Raw genomic sequence first — 9912 nt, 5'->3', positions numbered from 1 at the left:
TACCACTCATTTCCATAAAAATGCTAACCTGTTTTTTAAACACCCAGTCATTTTTCTAGATCACCTGTGTTTCTGTCATTTCAATGATGGTATACACTGCTTAAAAAGTACTTCAAAAATACTATCAATTTGCCAATTTTAGTTTGCAAACTGTTTTTTTTTTCCCAATTTTTGCCACAGATATTTAAAAATTACTTATATCACCCAACTTTACCATATTTCCCCTCATCTTTGGTGACAGTAACCTGTAAAAATGGTACATATCCACAGGACCTTCGTAAAGAGTTATTTAACATTAAAGGATCAAATGAGTCAAGCACTGTTCTTGCAATTAATCTGATCAGTGTTACAAACCTTTCTTCTCAGAGAATGCATGTTAAACATGTTTTGTGAGACATTGTGAAAAGACATATTTTCTGCACATGTGTAACAAAGCTCCTAGATGAGAATATAGTCATCCTAATTTGGAAACCGCAGATTGTGATATAGTATGGTGACATTTCTTCCCAAGAAAAGAAACCAAAGTTAAATCAGGAAAAGTGTGAAGAAAAAAAAAAAGTGAAGAGTAGAGGAAGACAGGTTCATCATGATGTATCTCCAGAAGTGGAGATTTTGACAGATTTTGTAGATGTGCATGCAGAGCAACAGTAAAATGCATAAGCATATATTACCTGATGCACAGATTGGCCATCTATGTTAGCTTCTGCTGACATGATTTACAAGAACAGTTTTATATATCATATAAAAGATGTATCTCAAATATGTAAATAACTGTTTTATTTCAAATCCCACTCTATAATAATGGCATAATGATTGCCAATGTATCACATACATTTTATCCATTTCACAAAGGGGAGAGTGTGTCTATATGTATATGTATGAATGTGTGACAGAGAAAGAAAAAAGGAAAAAGAGGAAATTTTCTTTTTAATTAGTGAGAAAAACCTTTTTGTACTAACCTTTATCTACAGCTTGGGTTTGTCTAAGTTATCACAATAGACTGCAGTGGCCCGAGGATCCGATTTAAGGTTAACTGTAAAAGCATTTTTAATTCCTTACCTTCCTCCCTACGAACACTACAGCACTTGAGACCCGAGAGTATCACAGAGAAACAGACAAGGCTCTGCAACTCCTAGACTTCCATTTAATGATTCTGCGACAAGGATTTCTGCTCAGTGTCCATCTAACGTTACGTCCCTTTAGCTGTACAAAAGGAAGAGAATGTAAAAAGGATCAACTCTTACTTTTTCTACAGTATCAAAACCCACATAATTTAACCTATATAACAACAACTTGTATTAAGTGAGATAGTTTAGCTATGTATATTCAGGACGATTCTACCAAAGGAAGCTCTCTGTAATGCAGTGTCATAGCCCATAGTTAATCAATTGCTTGAACGGGACAATTACTGCGTGTTATCAGGTTCTGTTTTCTAATACTTTGCTAAAAGATGGTGCATTCCAAGGCTGAATATGACACCTTTATGCATGTATTTTAAAATGTTATTTTGCCATTGCAAATGAAACATTAGTCTTTCTTTTATGTCATAAAAAGCAGATTTTAGACTGAAAAAGTTTACTTGATTATGGGATAAGAAAATTGATACACTAGCTCAGTCAATAATCTTCAGCATTTCTCTTGTTTCTGTAGAAAAGTACATTTCTGATGAAATAACACTGTGTATTAACCTGAACTGAGGATGTTTAAAAAGGGATAAATTAATCACCTCTTCCATACATTTATGATTTACTATACATCAATCTTAAATTTCACTGAATATATTCCATTGAAACATACCCCTACATATTTTGTCTCATAATCTTGCAAATAAAGTGAACAGATTTAAATGCTATATTGAAGCAGCCCCATGAGCCCTAAAGCATTAAATACTATTTTCTTAAGCCTGCTTCTTACATCTATGAGGCATGAACTAAAAATACTGATTGCTGAAGAGTGCTCGATCCAGTGTTCCTTTGCATTTTTGCATCCAATATTGGGATGCAGAAGAGTGTGTCTCTATTTTAGGAATTTAATTTCATTGAAGTTTGTCCCTTCAGCACAGAAGACCTTTCATGAATGATGGATCTTCTACAGGGTAGGCACTATCAAATCTGTAGCCATGGCTGAATACACCTTAGTAATATATTTCCTGAGTTCTTTGTGCTAATGTCATGAGCTATATCATAGCTGAAATTAAAAATGTAGAAACTGTCTTATCAGCATAAAGCATACCTGTATTGGAAAAGTAAACCTTTTCTAAAGATAAATATGTTTTTGTAAATCAGAGACTGAAATTTTGTTTAACTGTATAGAGTTTAGAAGTTAGAAATATATAACAAAAGCAGTACCTGGGGTGCCTTTGTTGAATTTCAACTATTCAGAATAAACAAGCATTTTAATATAATTTCAATATGTTAAAGTATCTAATCTACTGTTTTGATCTTTCAGTTTCTAACTTACAGGAACAAACAGGTGTTTTTCTTAAATGCTGTTTATTTTATGTTCTTTAATGTTATAATATAACATTAAAATCTGAATGCAAGAATGAGCTGATCCCAGGGATGTACCTGTGAACATTTATCATCTGCTTTCCCACCCTCCTTCTTTTATAAAGCTGAATAACTGAACTTAAAATATTCCTTAACTAAATTCTTATTATCTCCTTTACCTTCATAATTATCTGCAAACATTAATGGACAAAGTCTAAGTACTTATATATCTCATATTAAACGGGTGTTAGTTATTTAGAAAATGCACACTTATTGAAAGGCTACTGTGCTTTTTTACGAGCTCATTTTCATAGTTAGGAAAAATGTGAGAGTGTATCCACTTGGAGACTTTTAAGTGTGGCCTCCCTTTTGTAGATATTGTTAGGTGATAAATGATCCCAAAGGTACTCAGCAAAATAGAGTCTTCTACCTGTCCAGCCAGCTTTCTAAGCCAGTGTTCATCCCAGCAGCAGCTGCATGGGAGCAGCTCAGCTGTAGTTCGGGGACCAATTAAGAAGTAAAAGGAACTCCAGCAATATGTTAGAATTAAAGACAGGAATGGATTAATGGCAGCTGAATAGCTTGTCAGACAACTCTTATATGCTTATTTGCATCTTAATGATGGTTAATTAGGGAATGGAAGATTGACAAACATGTTGAGAGAACTAGAAAACTGAAATTACTTTTGGAATATTATTTTTACCTTTATACATTCCATGTAAAACAGAGTACCTGTGGTGCTCCATTGTTCTGAAGGTCATTGTAACACAAGAGATTGAATTACAAGTGCTTGAAATTAGAATCTTAAATTCTTAATTAGACATCTAAATATGTGGCCCTATTTTGAAATAGTTCAAAACCCCACAGTTCCAATTTAAATTTAATTTCTGCATTGCCTATTTATAGAAAGACTAGGGTCCTTTGCACCACTGCATCAGAAGAAAATTATTTCAGGAGGGCCAGGGATTGGCCTTGGCTTTGAATAAATAGTAGCTAGAGATAAAATTTACTTTGTGTCATTAATGAACCCAATAGTTTGGTTGCATGCTGTGTGGAAGAACTTGTTCCCTTGAAGGTGCAGTAAACTTACCATGTTTCACCTAGTGGGAGAGCCGTTCAAGGAGCTAGGGGATGGATAAACGTTTGAACTGATGAACTGGCAAGCTATGGTGTGTTCAGATATTTGATTTAAGATGGTTTCATTTTAAATTCCTTTCCAGGTTCACAAAAAGTGCACACATATTTGTCATTGTGACAAAGCCCTTGTTGTGCAATATGCATTTTAAACTGTGCTTAGTGAACATAAAATCTTAGTATGAATTGCCTCAGCACAAGCTGCTCTTGTTTTTTATAACTACTAGGAATCCAAAGGCATTTATGTTCATATGCATGACATTCATTCTCAGGAAATAAAGATTCTTTGGACAGTAGTGTGTCATAGTGAGTGAAATTAGTGTACCATTTCTCTAGTTTTCTGCATACACACATACATATGCACACTTATATACTACCAAAATATATTAATTTGTTCTCTAAAAGCAAGTTCCAATGATTTTGGACATATAATTGAATGTTCCAGAAAAGAATAGAGATTTAAAAAAAAAAATAGTTATTTTATTACCTCTGAGACTCCTGTTAAATATCAAAGGAAACATAAATATTAATGTAGAGTTAGGTTTTCTTTTCAAAGAGCATAGCTATACTTTTTTAAGAAAAATAGAAAGCAGAGATCTTCATGCTTAAATGAGTAGGCCAGCCTCACTGTGCTCCATCCACCTGTGAAAAATGCGTGTATACTTTTCTTGTGAAACTAGTAAAAATTATGTGAGATCTCTTATACTCTAAGAATGCTTTTACAAAGAAAATCTGAAAAGTTTCAAAATCTCTGATCAGTTACTCTAAGAGAGCACAGCAAAGTAAAACTCTGAAATGAACACGTACTTTGTAAAGTTGCTGTGTCCTCTCCTTCCCAACATTTGCTTTCGTTGCTAAAATGAAGTTTTTGAGCCAGTGACATGACTGGCATTTATTTCAGAGATGGATTAAGTCTTTAAATTTCAACTTATTAAAATTGATTGGGTTCCATTAAAATGAAGTTTTTGAGCCAGTGACATGACTGGCATTTATTTCAGAGATGGATTAAGTCTTTAAATTTCAACTTATTAAAATTGATTTGGGTTCCATTTATATAATTGAGAACAGGATTTTTGCCAGCAAAATTAAACTCTTTTGACCATTTGAATAAGGAAGTTGTGTATAGTCATCTATATTTTATTTGTACTGTGGTAGAACTGTCTGAGATGGAACAATTCTCTTCCCCTCTAAATAATTTCCTTTATGATTCAGAGCCAACAGAAAACACAGTCCCCCAACTCGAATGTAATTCACATTTATAGGTGTTGAAATACATAACTAAAATCTGAAAGGTGTTAATATACATGTATTTGAAGTTCTCAGGTGCACAACGGTTTGATTGTCAACATAATAAGAAAAAGCTCCAGTCTTGACAGTAGTGAGCAGCTCTAAATACAGAATGGCTGCTTCCAGCAACTGGAACTACTGGAGTTTAACACGGTAGAGCTCCTCAAATGTTCTGTCTTAGCTAACCATGCGTGTCCTCCGTGCAGATCCAGCTTAGTGGCTGTTCCCATTTGGCTCACTGTCTTTCCCTGGAGAAGGCAGGAACTGGTTGTTCAGGCAGAAAATGAAGCTTCAGCAGCCAAATGCTGCTCAAGCTCTGCCTTGCACACAGCAAAAGAGAGATCCTGCCAGCTGATGGTGTCCTGCTATCCCATGGCCACCCATTCCCTGCATTGGGCAAGAGCAGCTGCCATGCACCTCAGCCAGATTTAACCAAGAGAAGCAGCAGCCAAGTGCTTTGGACTCATACAAGGCAGAAATAGCAGAGTGAGTTTTGTGGCTTCTGTTGGGGCACTGGGAACCTCAACTCTGGATCTAGTTCAGGTGCTGCTGATAATGTTGTTGATATGCTTTTATGAAATTTCAACACCTTTAACCCACTGATTTCCCAACCCAGATGTCACTTCAGATAGAGATATATAGTACAATAGAGCCTTTGACAATCAGGATAATAATCACTCAAAATTATCCAGATTTTGTGGACTTAATCAAAAAGGTTTGGGGATTTTTCATTATTTTCCCCCAACCCTTAGGTCAAAATTAATTGTCCAAGAATGGAAAAGGAAAGAAGGAAGGAAGGAAGAGTGTGGTAAACCCCCAAAGTTGGATTTTAATGTAATCATAAGAAACCAATAGCAGGTAATTCTTTTCTTCTGAACTTAAGTGCTTATTTTTGGAGGGCAGAATGACTTCATCTTTAAAAAACTGAAGCTGGATGAGGTGAATCTCACTCCAGGTAAGACCACAGTATAGGAGCCAAATTAAAGTTTGATCTATTTTCAGATATATCAGAGGGATAAAGTGCATTTAGATCACTAAGAAACAGTGAGAAATTAATCTTTTCTGTGATACTAATTTTTTTATTGTTATATAGGTTAACACAGGCTTAATCCCTTCCCTCTTTTACAACTCCCTCCCCTCAAAAAACCCACCAGCTTATCAAGTCTCCATGACAATAGTTAATTTAAAACCTACATGAATTTGAAGAGTGTAACTCTCCAGCTATCACTGCTGCAGTTTGGAAAGTTTGGAATGGTTATCCATTCATCATAAAGAATAATGAAAAGCAGAAGAGAGATGAAAACTCATGGCATCCTTCCTCTCCTTACACTCTCCCTGGGAATCCATTCAGCAGACAAGAAAAGTAAGGAAGTTCTTATATGTGGCTTAGAAAAGCAATCCTGGTTGGAGGCAGCCCAGTAGTCAGCAGGAGAATGGGATGACAACAGCCAGTATGGAAGGAAAAAAGAGATACAGAGAAAAAGTAAATAAAATGTACAAAGACCTGAGATAGAAAGAATATTACTTTCAATTTAATCAAAGGACATAAAGTTGTGATTCATGGACCTCTGCACTCAAACAGTAAATATGTGTGCTGTTTTGAAGGAAAGCGGGGAAGTGAGTTTGAAAACTACTGCTGAAAATATGAACACCTACTGTGTCTTACTAATGAGGAAAGGCAAGGCAAGGCAAGAAGAGAAAAGGAAACAAAAGGATAAAGTCTAATGTTATCACAATGTGTGGAAAATGAGATGAGACTTTTTTCAAAAGTAGTACTGCTCAAATAAAGACTATGTGGTCTCCAGAAGAAAAGCAAGCCCTTTCTCTTAAAAATATGTTAAGAAAAACTGAAAATCACGACTGAAGTATCTTTCAAGACTGCTGATGTTTTTATAATGACAGTTTTCTTCAAAAGAAGGATGGAAATGTCTCCCTCAAAAATAACCCAAAGAAGCAAGGAATTATGTAAATAACAAGCTATATAGTGCATATATTTTTAAAGACAAAAACCAAAGTTTATACTTGCTAATGATTAAAAATATTTAATGATGCATGTATCATTGGTTTAAATGGGAATATTTGCATGTGGGATAGCTCAAGTGAGCCATGTAAACAAAGATTTTTCGAGGACACAAATAATGAAGAAGAATCAAGAGAGGAAGATAATTATGTTGAGTTCAAGTATGTTATTAAACACAAAATAATGATGATGAAATTGGTTTCTATAACAACAGATGGAACAACAGCTATGTTTGGATCCAAGGTTTCATGGCTCATCATCATCAACAAGCACTCAGAGGAAAAGTGATAGACTTGGCACATGGTAAGGGAGTAGTGATTAAAAAAAAAGTTAACTCCATTCAGGTCAAAGGCCTCTAATATTACAGGTCATGCAATATGCTATAGACAGTCTTCAGAGACAGAATTTTGCCAAATGAGGTGAGCTGTCTGAGTGAAATTAACATTCTAAGAAAATATATTGATCTTTTTTTCCAGAGGTTGAGATAAATGTATGATCAATAAACAAAGAAATTGGTGAACTTTTCATGCTTCACTTTGCCAAGTTCATAGTTGACTGAGTTCAGTCAAGAGCTAAAGGAGAAAGAAAAGTTTATTACACACATGGCAAGATGAAAACACTTCCAAGTGCCTTGCAAGTGAAGGCATTCAAAATGAGGTTTGGTGTGTAGATAAAATAAAGGAAACATTAAGGAGCTCAATACTCTGACCTTAAAGTGCTTCTGGTTACAGCATGAAAACAAATTTAGAAAAGTAAGAAAAATACTATAAAAATGGATTTCTTAAAGACAGGACTGCAAACTTGAAAACTAATTAGCTGTATACATTAAAGAGCATTTAGAGTGACCACTGGGATTTGTATCATCTTGTTCATGACAGTAATGGTCTGTGTGCTTGACTGTAAGAGAGAATTAACTGTTACATCTGGATGCCAGCGTATTAAAAATGGAAAGTCTTACAAAGTAAATGGATGTCTGCTTGGAAGACTAGAGCAAGAAGGATAAAATGTGGGTGTGAGGTGAAACCTGCAGACCTTTTTCAACTATCCCAGTCACCTCCTCAGATCTACTTACCATATTATTTGCAAATAAAACTTTTCAATTTATATGTTGGGCAAATCTAAATGACATGCATGAGAGGGCATGTTACCCCTCATATTTCAACAATCTTTCAACAGCAGCAACAGAAAGCATGTAGTATCAAATATCCCAGTAGTCATTTAGTTGTCAATGCCAATACATCTGAACACTTATCCAACTTCTTATGCTGCTGAATATAACTTAAATTTTATGCCAGTTGATACACAAGTATTGGCAAAATGATGATGGTGAAAGCAGACAATTAGGAGTCAAAACAGCTGTTTGTGTTCCCAGCTCTACAGCTGTTTTCTTCATTTGGGACAATTATTACCCTTATTTTTAAAACCTACGTTTAAAATTAGATGCTCTTCACCTACCACTTTCTCTGCAATTCCATATTTAAATAAATAAAGAGTCCCAGATTGTCTTGGAAATCTCTTCCTCCACTAAGCCAAATAATTGGGGTTGCTCATCTGTGGAAAACAGACCCTTACTTAAAGGCTTCTTTCTAAAATATCTTTAAAATGCTGGACTTAAGCAATCTGTATTTATAGCATCTTACCCTGTGTTGCCGTAGCATCCAGAACTATCTGTGAATTCACCAGTTGAGTCTGACTCCCACAAATTGTACTAAATTTGGGGGAGGAGGAACCCTAAGAAAATGAAGACAAAATGGGCCAATAAATATTTATTTAAACTAAATTCCCTCCTTTTTTTTCTAGCTGCTCCCAAAGGTTCATTCAGTTTTGCTCAGTAATGTTAAATTAACTACAAAGCATTAAAATAGTGCTAAAAATGCCCTGAAACTAGGTATCCCAGCCAAAGCTTGTACATCTGTGTGAATGGCAAAATAATTATTCATAATTAGTGAGTCATGTTATGATATTACACCGAGCACCAAGAGGAGCAATGACTATTTATTATAATTATAATTATTAGTTTAAAAACACCATTCATGAGCATGGTGCTTTTACAGAATTGGTAAAAGTAAAGTCCATGACCCTAAAACAAGGTGTCTGGAGACAATGAGACCAGCTGAACAGGAAAAAACAAACAAACAAACAAACAAAAACCCAAAGGGGATTGAAGAATAACAAACTATAGAGAAAGTGCTAGAAACATATAATTGATATTCTCTTGACTCTAGAACTATCTCTTGAAGTAATGATTTTTAAAAGCCTTAGCTTTTTTTCTGAGTATATCTTTATCTTGTTAGGTTTATGGAAAATCTGTACTAGTAAATTAAATAAGACTGGCCTCATTTTTTGGCTGTGAGGGTAAGAAGCATGTCACAGCTCACTGCTATATAGCTGAACTCTCTTACTCTCCAGAACAGAGAGGCTACTTCCAGCCGACTATCATGAATTGTCACTCATCCACATTAGCCTCCGAAAAGGGCAAGCCCTTGTTTAGTCAGACTCCAAGTCAGCTTCTTGGTAGTTGGTCCAGGACATGTTAGGATTAGTGCTTATGAATTGTATAGAAGTCCATATATTTCCTTTATATAGTAGCCTTCATCTTGTTTAGTTTACTACTGAAGATACAGATGGAGAGATCAGACAACTAAACTGAACCCACCGGCAGTTCTGGATACAGACACTTATATATAAAATATATAACTATGTTCTGGTTACCCAGACATTCAGATCAGATATATAGGAAAATTATATACCATCAGCTTTCCAGCTAACATGCCTGTGTTTCTTCACGGAGAAATGAGGATGTGAGCATAGCAGAAGTTGCTTGCATAGGCCTTTCTCTGTCAGGGAGGTAAGATGCTGCCAGACTCTACATTTGGTTTATCAGACTGGAAGCTTTTCAAATACTACAATTGAGGCATAATCTTACTAAACACATCCTTGTGTCTTAACTATAAAATACTTCCTACCTCTGATGTTAATCAT

Source organism: Aptenodytes forsteri, unplaced genomic scaffold, assembly GCF_000699145.1.
Source record: "Aptenodytes forsteri isolate BGI_AS27 unplaced genomic scaffold, ASM69914v1 Scaffold32, whole genome shotgun sequence".
Taxonomy (NCBI): domain Eukaryota; kingdom Metazoa; phylum Chordata; class Aves; order Sphenisciformes; family Spheniscidae; genus Aptenodytes; species Aptenodytes forsteri.
The sequence above is the reverse complement of the archived record's forward strand: the minus strand, read 5'-3'. Positions refer to the sequence as shown.